This window comes from Anomalospiza imberbis, chromosome 18 (genome assembly GCF_031753505.1).
Source record: "Anomalospiza imberbis isolate Cuckoo-Finch-1a 21T00152 chromosome 18, ASM3175350v1, whole genome shotgun sequence".
Classification (NCBI taxonomy): Eukaryota; Metazoa; Chordata; class Aves; order Passeriformes; family Viduidae; genus Anomalospiza; species Anomalospiza imberbis.
The window spans coordinates 10,301,428-10,315,608 of NC_089698.1; the positions used below are offsets into that span (position 1 = coordinate 10,301,428).

The 14,181-nt window shown below is 39.2% G+C and overlaps 1 long non-coding RNA gene across 2 annotated transcripts; it reads left to right on the plus strand.

The window, feature by feature from the left end:
* Positions 1–10,693: 10,693 nt before the first annotated feature.
* On the plus strand, positions 10,694–12,730 carry LOC137484819 (uncharacterized). Of its 2 annotated transcripts, none has more exons than XR_011005052.1 (3): positions 10,694–11,485; positions 12,160–12,226; positions 12,401–12,730. It is a non-coding gene; the product is annotated as an uncharacterized lncRNA (long non-coding RNA). The 2 variants fall into 2 exon arrangements; XR_011005051.1 differs by having other exon boundaries at positions 10,697–11,467.
* Positions 12,731–14,181: the final 1,451 nt, after the last annotated feature.

Consider the following 14,181-nt stretch of genomic DNA (forward strand, 5'->3'; position numbering starts at 1 on the left):
AAATGAGGTTTTTATTATTTAGCAGTAAAATGTCATTGTTCTGTAAATACCTTAATGTAGTAAAGCAAGACATTAAGTCATGAGAATGGTTTTCTACTTTCACATGAAAATCTTGAAGCAGCATTATTTCCTGGTGGAGGATCAGGGTCCTCACTGAAATTCCACTTAACAAGCAGTGAGTTTTTATTGGTAATATGAACATAAAGTCATTATTGTACATTATTACAGCTAGAAAATGGAAAGCCCAGAAATCGTCACCTGATTTTTTTATTTTGAAGATTTGGTTATAGCTTACCCACAGCTTTGTTGAGAACAATTTAAAGCTAAGCTCTGAAATCTCACAGGTCTGTTTTTCTGCCCCTTATCAGTACAAAGCTGACTTTTTGGTGCTGCTCTGGAAGTACTTCACTCACTCACCTTTGTTTATGTACTCCTCCTGGGCCAGGTTTTTTGTAACTCCTAGAAGCCAAATGTGTTTGGGCTTCTCAGTGTTAGAGAACCTCCTCGTTTTCCAACGAGAAATTCTCATTTCACAATGGAAGCTGCATCTGTGTTTTAACATCTTTGTAGTTAATTGAAAACCACTCTGAGACACTTTAAATATGCAGTACTATGTGAATGCATCTACCTGTGACATCTCCTGTCACAGTGTGGGTGGTGTTTTGACTGTTGAAGATCTTTATTTCCTGCCACACAACCTTCTGTGACTGTACCACAGATTTGCTCATGTCTTATTTGAACTTGTTTCTTGACTTATTTTCTGGTCAGATTTCCATGGATAATGTGCATCTTTCCCATTATGCAAATCCTGGTTTTGTTTTTTAAATAGACACTTGAGTACAGAATATTGTACTTATCTGCAGGAGAATAAAACAGGAATCAACATCTGAAACAATGTGGGTATTCCAGATTGTTTGTATGTCTTCAGACAGATGTTGATGTGGTGCCACTTGAGTTCCTTGGCAGAATCATCAGTGGTTCAGCCTGGTAAATGATCACAGATGTCTGAGTTTCTGGGGGTTGGTACCTGCATTTAATAGATTTTTTAATGTCGTTATCATCTGGTCTTCACCAAATTAAAGAAAAGTGGGTGAATGACTGTTTACCCATTTGGTTCTTAGTATGCAATTCTTCAAGCATTGAATGGGAGCAGTCACCACTCTGTTCCTGATTCCTTGTGTGGGCATCTCTAACTTGGCTGTGAACACTACCAAAGCAAAATTTATAATTAATTTGCATTAGTATTTTTATTTGAACTATGAGTAGTTGCAAGCTTTTTCTGTCCACTTGCTGAGCTTTTAGAGCATGACCCAAATGCAGAGCTCAATAGTAGGACTTGCTAGCTCAGGCTCACTGTCACGTAAATTCAACTTCAGGGCTTTTGGTAATTTCAGAAATAAATTTCAGGATAATGTGTGTGCCCTGTAATAACTCACTGAATAATTTTTAAGTGAACAATGCCCTAATTCTCCTTTGCAATGAGACTGCCTTACACTGCTCAGGAAAGGTGATAGAATGGTCCTAATATAAATAAATTTGGGACATACTGGCATGGATATAAATTGCAATGCTGAATGTAATGCCCTGCAGTACTGAATGAAATGGTCAGCAGCTCCAGTATTTGCTGATAAGAGAATGGAACTGGTGTAAATCAGTATCACTGTTGACAGTTTATAAGAAATGCAGGGTTTGCTCTCCTAATGTTCTGTGCATGCTCGGTAAATAAGAAAAGCACTGTGTACATATGGATTTTCTTTTACCTTGGCAATTCCTGCAGTTTCACAATTATTTGCTATTTAGCTGTTACAGCACCTTGTCAGAAAGTTAAGGGACATGGAAGAATTGTTTTAGCCATTAGAATGCAGCAACAGCTCCAGTGGAGTCTGATGTGTTCTAAAGCAGATACATTCAACATATATTTTGGGGGACTGGAAGGATTAAATAAAAAAAAAAGTGTCCTATTAAAAGTGAAACAGCAGTGAGGGCAGTGGTGTGTAATCAATTGAAATCTGATTAATGCAGTGTTAACACTTGTGCTCCTGCAGAGAATTGCTGTAACATCCTGAATCCTTCAGCTTGTCAGAATCTCCATTTTACTATATGTTCAAAAAAACCAGACCCTCCAGTACCATGGTGCCCCCAAAACTACACAAGGGTGTGGAATTCAAGTTTAATCCAAATTAAGTCAGCTTCCTGCTCTCCCTACTTTCTTCACTGGATATTGCTTTGAAATCGTTAGGGTCCAGATGCTCAGTGTCCTCATTTGAGATTTGTGATTGGATGACAGCTCATGATAGCACGGCTGCAAATGATGCAAAGTGCTCATTTAGAAGATTTGTAGTGGGTTTTAATACAGTTTTAGTCTGCTCAGGAAACAGTTCAGCTGTATTTGCTGTAGTTTCAAAGTTGTTGCCTCCTGCCCTTTCTGGTTTATAAGAAAATGGATTGTTGTACTACATTTTCTGCCACAGAAAATACTTTCTGGCAATGGTTGAAGTTGCACTGTGAAATAAATTGCACTTGTTTTTCACCTGGGAAGCCTTAGCTCCTCTCCAGTTTGCCACTCCTGCAGCAAGTCAGGCAGTGCCCAGCAGGTACCTCCCAACACCCTCGGCAGGGTCTGGCCTGGTGCCCAAAGAGGAGCTTTTATGGGTCGAGCAGGGAATTGCTGCAGATGCACACTGAAATGCTTTTATGAAAATAAAGGAAATGGCCCTTAGCCTGTGCTTGCAGTGGCTCTCAGAGCAGTGACACACAGGTTTCATTTATATTTACAATTGGCTGTCAGCCTCTGGAAAAGGCTGGATTCTTACTAACAGTGTCCGGAGCAGGAGATGTTCTGTCATTAGCTTTGTTGATATAAAGGCTGATTCCATTAAAGTAAGAAAATTGAATAAGCCATTTTATGAAATGGTGGCTAAAAATTTCCATGATCAGAGAAATATGTATATATACATTGCTTGATAGCTACCTAATTACTTTATTTACTGCTTGAAATATTTGTTCACCAGGAAGATTCAGCCTTAGGGAGAGAATCAAGCTGGTATAAATTGTCTGCAACTCCAGCCTCAGGGAATGGGGCAGAGGGAGATGAGCAGGAAGAGTGAGAGGCTGAAGCACTTGGTGACACCAGGATTGCATCAAACAATAGAGCAGCCAAGGACTTTGCAATTTTCTTCCCATTTTCCTGGCTAATCTGTTCAGGCTGGAGCCAAACCAGCTGAGCTGAGCAAGGGTTTGGCATCACATCAGTCCTTTAATAACCATCTCTCCCCTGAATTTGTTTTTGCACACTGTAGATCTGACATTATCAACTATAAAATTCTACCTTCTGCAACAAATACAACCTTATTGTGATTTCTTTGAAGGCAGTGAAGATGACCCAGGGTACTTAAGCAAGTAGAAAATATGTAAAAAAACTCTGGTAAATATCTAGCTTGTCCTTACCCTGATGAAAAAGTTTCTGACATTACTATCACACTAAGACAAATTTAGTATTTCCTTTTATTTTTATGAGTAATTTCTTAATCAAAGGCACGAAGAATCCAGAATCTTAGCAGTAAAAGTTCAATTCCCCAACACTTTAATGGTCAATTAACTGATGACCTTGAGTCTCTAAAGGATTTCCAGAGTAATTTAGTAAGTGCATAGTTACACCAAGTACTGAAAATACACTTGGAACCAATTTTCTGTATGTGCAGTGCACTGCTGGGTCACTCCTTTGTGCATGTCTTTGACCCTTATCTGTAATAATATATTCCTGCAGAGAAAACTGGAATTATTCCACAGTACATTATTACTGCTCAGAAAACTCCTTTAATGTTCACACTGATAAAGATATTAATGTAGTAGAATTAGACATATCCTTTTGTCTGAATGGCACTTGAAAATCTCTGTTGTGACTACAGTTGACTGAAGCTCAATTACTTTAATAAATGTATTCCAAATTTCACCTTGATTACATTAGCATTTTAATGAAGGATTCTTGCCTACTTGTCAAATAGGCAGCCCAGCTAAATTTATTAAGTTATTGTATAAACAGGGTATTGTGATGCCTGAATTTAAATGGAGAAATATTTGATGTCATATTCCTGCAATATGGGGTAAATCTGCAGTGTAGAAGAGTGCATTGGTTATCTCTGTATTTTAATTTTGAGTTTATTTTGCTGGGGGCTTTTAAAGAGCCCATGAGCCTTTAGAATCATTCATAAATACCCCAAAAAGATGAAATTATGGGTAGGTATTTTGGTGTATTTAATCCAAATGGTTATTACAGCTCTTTTATATGCTGCATTGCTGTTAAATGTTCTGTTTTATATTTCTTTTGCTGTAGTTGAGAAGGAAGGAGGGAGTCAACTGCTCCCTTTGAGAACTGGGGAATTTGGTGCCTGAAATTCCAGAATCACAGAATGTGCTGAGCAGCAGACCATCATCATATCCTGTGCCCAAGAGTGATGACCACCTTGTGGCCTTTGGGTGCTTTAACTCCTCTGGTAAGAAAAGACAGTTATTACTTGTCAGTAAAACAAATGAGGCCCAGCTTTCAAGCCTGGATTGTGTTTAAAGAAATCAATACAGTCTGATTCAAAAGTCAGCAGCACATTCACTGGCAGGGATGTGTCCTGTAGTGAGCGGTAAGATGCTCCTTAGACTTGGATTTGCTGCTACATCCTTACTACCATTTTATTCTGAGGCTGCAGAGTACCTGTGTGCCAAATTCCTTTCACTGCCATCATCTTTGCTTGTTCTATTTTTTTAACCTCTATTGTTATCCCACAGGCAGCACAGCAGAGTCATTTCTTATTTCCTTCTCCTGCAGTAATACCCTGCCTGTTCCCTCCAGCTCACTGACAGGCTGCACTGGCACCTTCCCTTTTCCTCAATAGTGCAGTCTCCCAAGAGCATGTGGAATTCAGCAGTGAACAGGCAGCTGCAGGCCAGTGACAGCTGAGCTCACACTGTGAGTCCAGTACTGCTAGAAATTAAAAAATTAGACAGGGTGGTTTTGATCCAAGGACTGGACAAAGTGATGCCAAGCTCAAGGCATTCAATAGTTCACCTGTGTGATGCTGCAAGAGATAGGGGAAAGTTCTCCCAGTTCATACTGGGGAATTGTTATCCTTTGTTATCATATTGCAGAGGGAGATACCAATGTTGAACTCTTGAATATAGAAGAAATCACCTTTAAAAATTAAGTTGATGGGCAACAGAGAAATCAATCAATTTAATAGTGTAGGATCAGAACACTACCCAAGTTGTGATCATTTTTGGTAGGCATCACCTCAGTTCTGTGAAGCAAGGTGGAGAATACTTTCATATACTTGGTCAGGAATCACTGAAGAGGAAGAGCACACAGAAGGCAGCCCAGCAGGCTTGGGGCACATGAGAAAACTGAGTTCCCAAATATTCCTCTGATGTGGAGGAGTCAAAGGAACAAATAAACATGTAAGTCAGCTCAGAGGGCTTTGGGTGATCTGAGGGCAGTGATTTTAAAAAGCAACAGTTTCCAGTTTCTGTCATTCCTTGCTATTGAGGTAGTTTCCTTGGATGGACTTGAAAGGGATGATGCTTAAATTCTGGGTAAGTGAGCAGCTGTAAACTTTGCAAGTGTGGGGGGGCGAAAGTGCTTGAAGTGGTTTTAAAAGAGAACCTTTAGAAGACAAGATGAAGGTGAGTGAACTCTGGAGAGGTTTCACAGCTACCTCAGAAATGAAAAGAAAAAACCTGGTGAGCTTGTGCCATGCTTTTGTTTTCCCAGTGTGGGACCCCCACAGCACTAAGAATAAAATAGAATTATACTCAGCAGAAGTAGCTGGGTTTCTTCACAGCTCCACACCTATCACTTACAACCTTCTTCAGGTGTTCTCTCCATTTGATCACTGAATTGTCTTCAGTCCTTTGGCTCCCACTGCACCTCTAATGCCCATTGTAACACTGGAGTTCTCCTCCACCTGCCAGCCCTTACTGGGTGATGATTAAATCTTTGCTCAGCAGGACAAGGAGACTTCTGGAGGTTACAGACCTTTGGAGTTTTTGTGCATCAAAAGCTCATCCATCTCCAGCAGCCTTTTCTCATCACTTTGCTGTGGCTTTTGTCATGCCCAAGTACCACCTTCCTCTCATGAACTGACTCTCAACTTGGAAAACTCACTCTCCACAGTCATCAGAGATGCCATCATGCTCTAGTCATGACCTGAGACAACAATATGTAGCCATTAATTAAAAAAAACAAAAGAAATTAAATCTCTCCTGAGAGTACAAAAAAAAAAAAAAACCAAAAAAACAGATCAAAAAAACCAACCAAGTAGTACAGACAGGCTGAGTAATTCTCAGCAGAAAAGTATCATATTTACTAGAGCAACACTTGAGTATCCAGCATTCTAAATGGTCCCTAACTGAACAACTAGAGAAGGTGGGAAAGGAACAAAGTATTCCTTAGAGACAGTGTGATGGAAGGAGAAAACAGGTCCAAGAGACTCATGCAGTGAATGAGCAGCACCCACGGCCTGCAAAAAGCTCAGTTTTCTGTTACACTGCTTTGGAAAAGACTCTTCTCACTGGAGTGAATCTTTTCAACTTAATCTTTACTATTTCTGTGCCAACAACATGGTAACCCAGGAAAAACTGAACAGAATTTGAAGCACATCTTGAAACTGGCCTCAGGTATATAATCCTACCACCTCCAGTGGCATGAGTCCAACAGAAAACAAGTGAAAACAGAAATGGAATGCCAGCAGTGTGTCAGCATCTCTTCTCAAACAAATCAGTCACATTATTTCCTCTGCCTCCAAATTGGGTTTCACATAAATTCTTAATTGCTAATAATAAGCAGTAGTATAAATTTGTGAATACAAATAATACTGTATTTATCATTTATAAATGATAAGCATATTAGAAATAAATGAAAATTATATCTCCTGGTAAACATAGAACTATCCAACTTTCAATTTTAATAAATGCTAATAAGTGCAGTCATTAATAATTTAGAAATGCATCTAAGTATTCTTTGAAAAGCTAAGAAGGGGAGGAAGTGTGATGAAAACAATATACAGTTTTATTTGTTCTACCTTCATTTCACATACTCCTTTTTTAACTTCAGTTTTTCTTCTTTCCCACAGGAGACAGCCGCATGAGAAAGTCAGGAAAGAAGAAAAAAAATATGACCTTACAGTGGTTTATTACTGTTTATGCCAGTGTCTGGATTGCAAACCACCCTGGAGCAAAAAGGTAAGTTTGAAGGAAGATTCATGTCCTGCCCTCCATGGTAGGACATGAGTGAAACCCACAGCGACACAGACCCATCACAGGTACACCCAGAGCTGCTGTTCAGCTGCTGGAATTGTATTCTGAGAATTTCAGGACTTGGTGGTGATACAGTCTGTATTTACTGACAGCAACTGTCAAATTTTAACACTGAATCCTGAAGAACACCTTGTATGTGCACATGTGCAGAAGCACAATCATTTGCCTTGCTGACATTCACTCAGCAAGCCCTAAAGTGCATAAAATGTTTTATGTGATGCAGCTTTCATGATTGGGCTCATTTTAAGGAAAGGTTGTGAAAATTAAAATTCAATCAGCCAAGGCAAAAGTGGGCCTATGAAAGAGAGAGAGAAGACAGTGCTTGTAGCATGTTTATTTCTCTGTAGCTTGAATTAGTCACTAACACACACAGTCTGGTCTGTTCTAAGTTCATTAACCCAATTGCTCAGCAAATGTATCTTTATATATTTACATGGAACAAGCTGAATGCCAAAGATAATCTTAGTTTGGAAAAAGATGAGCTCAACATTTTAAATTTGCACACTGTTTTTACTTAAATGCAAAACTTAGAAGCTCCTGTAGAATCCAAACCCCCAAGAATCCACACCATAATGGGATAAATGTCAGAATTCTCCTAGGTTTGAAAGCACAGGGCACATCATCAAGATAAAGCCCATTGGAAATTTCACATACAAAAATATTCTTTGAGGACACAGAGTTATGTATCAATTCTAGAAAAACCTTGAGAGGTGCCTGGAACCCACTGGGACAATTAAAAGCTCCTGCTACAGAAATAATTGGATGTGTCTGTTTGAGCCCACATGGTGCCAGCTGGGCTTTTTCCCTGACTAGAATGTAACATGTTGGTTTCTCCTCTTTGCAGTGAATGCCTTTTCCAACAGCTCTGTGCCACACACTGGCTTTTGGAAGCTTTGGCTCTCAATTCCAACAGTTTGGCCTATTCCATACTGACCTGCTGGAATCCATGGGGACAGAGCATGGTGCTGGGGATCTTTTGTCCTTTGTATGTTGTTGTTTCTCTTCTTTCAAGAAGTAATAACCATTTCAGTGGAATGTTATTAATTCAGTGCCATGCACCATAAACAAATCCTGGATTAACTTTGTCCCTGTGCAGTCAGCAGGGAGTGGTACAGTCAGACCAGCAGCACAGCATCCTCCTCTCTTATTGCAGCTTGCAGAACCAGGAGAAAATACTGAGATCCCAGCCAAATCTGTGTTTTCTTCCCTTTTTCTCTTCTGACCAATAAATATGCAAATTAAATACATTTAGTAATAGATTTGTGTATATTCCCACAGCCTTCCTTTGAAGGGTTATCCCACTGAACTCAACAGGAATTCCATATGCATTATCATTACAGAACAAAGCCAGCTATTAAGTGATATTTAGTAGCTGATTTTATTCTATCAATTATGTATGACAGTGATGGGTATTTTCTAAAAGATCTCTTGCTTCTGAACTTTTATACTGACAAAAGTAAATAGTAATTTAGGTTTTCAACATTTTTTAGTCAATACAATAATATTGACATAACGTGTATTTAAATTATTCATGAGTGGTTGGTAAGAACAGTGAGCAGTTTATGCTCTGACTTGCAGGGTAAAGCTCTCCAAAGCTGTTGTGTTTTCTGTCTGTGTTCTGAGCCAAGACAAAATGTGTCTATGTATAGCAGAGGCGTAAGAGTAGCATTATGTAGAATTAGCCTGAGAAATTGGAGGACAAAAGCAGTCCTGGTGTTTGTGGTGAATGGCTTTTTGACCCCTTTACATATGGGGACCAACCAATAGACTGAGATAAAGGAGAGTTTGTCAGCAAATCTCCCAGGTACAGGCTGGCAGCAGAGTATAAATGCACAGAGCCCTGGATTTCTCCCAGGTTTTCCAGTTCTGCAGCTCCTGGTTGCAAACTTCCTTTTGCCTCTGACCACTTGATAGACCTGACAGAGTCTTTATCTTCTGGCTCTCAATGCAGTTCACTACAAAACTAGGGGAATCTTTTTGTTTCCTTCCAAGTCAAACTGGACCAGAAAGGCACATTTACCATTTAGTACTACTAATTGCCTTTTAATTGATATTTATATTACCATTATTAGGCTGACAGCATGCTCTGCTACACTCTAAATTACAACTCAGGAAGGAGCTCTTGGAGCCATTTGGGAAGAGTTCTGGAACTGTTCAGGAGCTGTCAAAAAGGCAAGAAGAGCCCTAAGAATGAAGAAGAGGCTAAAAAGAAAGTATTTATGGAAAAATATAAATATTTTAAAGTACTTAAGAACTTTAAGAACTTTATCAGTTCCTGTTCTTCCCATTCATCCAGGCTAGTTTCACAAGTAGTAAAGTTTGATTGGAAAATAGTGGTGAGAAATGGTAGAGCTCTGAAATGACTTCCACATGAGAACCAGTTAAACAGACTGAGGCTCAGAGCAGGAGAGAAATATCTGCAGACAAGGTTATGACAGATGTCTCTAATGTCATGGAGTGCATGGGAAAAAAGTGATTAGAGAGTGGTTATTCACAAATTCCCTTGACACCAGATTTATTGCACACCAAATTAAATTATCTGGCAGAAAATTTAAAGCAATGGGAAGTGTTTTTAGGCACGATTAAATTTAGGAACTCATTGCTACAATATATTGCTGGAACTATATTCAAGTGCAAATACAATTTAACAGAAGAGAAGGAAAAACAGTTAATGGATTACAAGTACGGCTGCCTTGTAGCCACATACCCCAAATTCCCAAATCTTCATGTAGCTCATACAGACATAATTTTGAGAGCACACACAACCCTAACCCACATGGGCACATATTTATATTTCAAAGCTGGGAAAGAGATTCTGTAGCAGGCAGATAATCTGTAGATACAGCTGAGCGTGACTCTAACAGAAAGATTTCTTTTAAGAATTCACGACTCAATACAAAGCCTTTTGTCCAATGGTACATTTGCTTAGACAAATTGGATTTTTCAGTGCTTGGTGGCTGAGTGAGGAGTTGCATTAGTGCAAAGGTTAAAATGTTACATCATGCTGACAGAGGTAAATGTTGAAGCTGCAGTGGTGGCAGCTGTGGTAGAGCAGCAGGTCACTGCTGAGGAAGTACCATTTATCACTCAGTCCCCACCCAGTCACTCAAAGGTTTTACACAGCAGATTAGAGTTCTAAGCTTGCTTTCTTCACCCCATTTTAAGAAAAATTAAAAATCTCATTTTCCACAGACAGGGAGTATGTAATCCAAATGTACAAAATGCAAGCCTAATTTTTCATGGCTCCTGTGTAATGAGCAATGTATGTGTGCAGACCAGTTCAGATGACACACATTTTCTTCACAATGCAGAGGAAAATGTGAGACTTGTATGAGAGATTAAACAATAACTGGATTTTTTCCCAAAGCTTTCCAGCAGTTTAGCTTTGACTTCTCTGTAAAAAAATGTATTTTTTTAAAAGAGGATATAAGTATTTGTGCAAAGGATCTTCCTTATAAAATTTATTCCTGAATTTGGGCTTTTCTTTGAGGTTGATCAATGCCTCCTCAACTGATTTATCATTGTTAGATCTCTGCAGAACAGGTAAATATAGTACCCTATTTCACAGATGATTAACTAAGGCATAGATATCAAAGTCAGGTGAAATTACTAAATCCTTCTTTGCATTTTTCTCTTTTCTAATTAATGTCTGACTAGCTCACATCTATGGAAGTTAATATTTCAAAAATATTATTATTAATATAGACAAGCTTGATTATTTGTCTTCAGTTCCTCCAGGTGGAGATGAATGAAGGGACTGGGCTCTTCCAAGCAGGGCTCTGACTTTTACCATGTAGAAATAGCTTGGGCTGCTATTTAACACAGCCACCATTCAGCAGCCATTTCCTCTTCTGTATGCAGTGCTGCCCAAAAAGACAGGAAAAGGACCTTTTGAATTTGGGGATTACAGCTTCAAGGTGTTGTGTGCTCAGGGAAATGTCACTTATTATCATGTGGGACACACCAAGCACCTCAGAGGATGATTTAGGATTTGACAGCTAACACTGGGATTTCTGCCAAGGAGTCTGACAGGTGTTTTATAGCATGAGTGATTGGAGGGAATAAGACAGAGAAAATGGGTGTGTCTGTCTCTCCAGGGGATTGGCACCAAAGCAGGAATGAAGCAGCAGTAGGAAGGACAAAGATGTTAATTTGAAGGAAAACAGTGAGTTAAATTGACTTTGCGAGAATGGAGAAGAAAAGCATTCACCTTACAGTGGGAGGCAGAAACAGTAAAGGGTCTTTTTGGAGAGATATCTGCTCAAAGAGGGGGAGTCTGGAAACTGCAGCCAGTGAAGGGCTGCTTGAGGGTGTCTGGAGTGGTGGTGGATGCTGATAAGGAGACACAGAGATGTAATTAGATACCTGATGGTGTTAAATGCATTAAATTCCACATGACATTTAAAAGAAGAATGGCAAAGTGATACGGTAGCTTTAGGAATTCACCAGACTTGACAGTTGTGCCACTAGAACAGCATGGCACTGAAAACAGACTCTCTTCATAGTTCGTTCAAATCTACCTTATTTTCTCATACACTATTTTTATAAGCAGCTAATATAAAAAATATTTAGTGTCTTCTACTTGATGGCTGGGGTTTTTCACAGCTGAAATAACAAAGCTTATCTTTTCAACAGTGATTAATGAATTGGGTGCATTTGTATTTGGGTACCTATCTTGAAACCTCTCTAAAAATCTGCTTTTCTTTTAAGAAACTTTAATTTTCAGGAATACTAAGTATCAGGTTTCTTTAGGATGTCTCATTCAGGGCAGCATAAGTTGCATCATCTCTGGAAGGGAGAGAGCAATCACTACTGAGTTGGCAAGATTTTACAGAATAGTTTTTGTCATCCCTACAGGTAAAACATGAAGAGGTGTCAAAAGGTGTCCATAAACAAAAAGGTGGTTAAGAAGGTTGGACTGCAGGTATGTTACCTGATGGGTTTCTGAATGACAAGGGAAAGCAACTCATCAGAACACAGTTTATGCCTTTTTTCTTTCTTTCTTTTTTATTCTTTTTTCCCCCCAAACAACCTAATTCAGCATTCACTAAATTCAAATAATATCTGCCTTTTTTTTTTTTTTTTGCATGGGTGGCAGAATAACCATTTTGCTGCTGTATAAGCAGTATGTACTCTCTGGAGAATACTCCATAAATCTTGCCTTTGCAAATGAAAGAAATCTTGTGCTCCAGCAGCTTTGTAGAAAAAGCAGTGTTCTATCTTATTCCTGCGGAATAAGTGCTTTTTTCTGTAGTCTCTCTATAACATTTCCAGCTAACATGAGGTGTGTTCCTTCATCACTCAGCTCTGTGGTGGTTTCCACAGCTATCAGATCAACATGACAAAGTATTCTTACAAACAGACTTTGCTGGAGGGGTTTTTCCCCCTTGAGGTCAAGAGAAATAAATTTTATACCAGGATAGCCCCATCAGGTGTGTAATATTAAGAGGGTTTTATCAGCACCTATAGAAAGTCTCACATCCTGGAGAAGGCACCGTGTACATTATTTTAAAGGTGGTTATGTCCTAGGGTTTGCTGCCAGAAGAGCTACAGAGTGAACTTGTCGTTCATTAGGGACCATGAGAGTGTAACATCAAGGAAGCAGAGGCCCAGGAGGCAGGGTGAGGGCACAGAACTGGTTCTGAAGCACATGATGTGCTGTACAAACTCAGCCCTCTCCATGCAAAGCACTGGGCATGCAAATGTCAGAGAGCATTTTCTGACACGAGAGCAGCACAGGCCACAGAAACCTTGCAGCACTTCTAGTACATCCCAATGCAATGAGATCACTTCCCTGCCAGGATGTGACTGGAGTGAAAGATGATAATAATCCAAATTCAATATCATTTACCATTTTTTTAATACATCAAATTATTTCATAAATTTGACTTTAAAAAACCCCGCCTGTACATTATATTAAATTTTGATTTTTAGTGAGAATAAGAGGCCTTGCTGTATGTTCTGAGCAACACTGATGCTTGCCACAAAATGGTTACTACAGGATGTCAGTTTCTTGCTTTAGCTGCCCTGAAAGCTCTTCCATTAAAAGCAAATCCATTTCATTGCCAGTATGAGGCGGAAGATCATGAAGAAGCAGTTTGATCCTTACATGACACCCCAGTGAACCTTGAGAGGTAGGAAGAGACTGGATTTTGTAACACAACTCAGCTTCCTTTTGACCAGATTTTGTTTTCAGGCCTTTTAAAGATGAATTTATGTGATTTAACATTAAAATAAAAATAGAGGAATGATGATGGACAGTTCTATGACTGTGTACAAAAAATACATTACAGGTTAACTATTTTACAGCAGTGTTTTGGGGTTATTTCTGAATTACTCTTCTGGGCATATATGTTGGATATATTTACTCTGGACATTGTAATCCTTTTCACACAAAAACTGAATAACAAATTCAGCCCACACAGAGTCTGCAGTTTGACTCTGAATATTTTCTTACCTGCAGCCTAAAGTTGATATAAAATGTAAACACTTTTATTATATTTGTAAGATAGGGATGTATACAGGGTACTGCAAAAGCAAAAGCTGGTAGTAATGCCCACAGGCAGAACATAAAATGTGTTCTTCACATTCATTGTTTTCTGCCTTCCTTAATGTCTTCCCAGTTAACTCTGCAGAAATATGAGCATGTTTAAAGCACAAATTGTTTTTGGTTGGTTGGGCTAGTTTGGTTTTTTGCAGCAGGCAGGAAGAGTGTTATTGTCAGGAATAACAGTGGAAGTGACATGGAAAGATTAAGACAGCTGGGCATGAGAACTGAAAAAGAACGTGATGAAGATGGACAAAACTGATAAGGAGGCACAGAACCCCTGGGTAGCTTTGACTTTGCCAGCACAGAACAGATGTGTTCAGCTCCCTGTG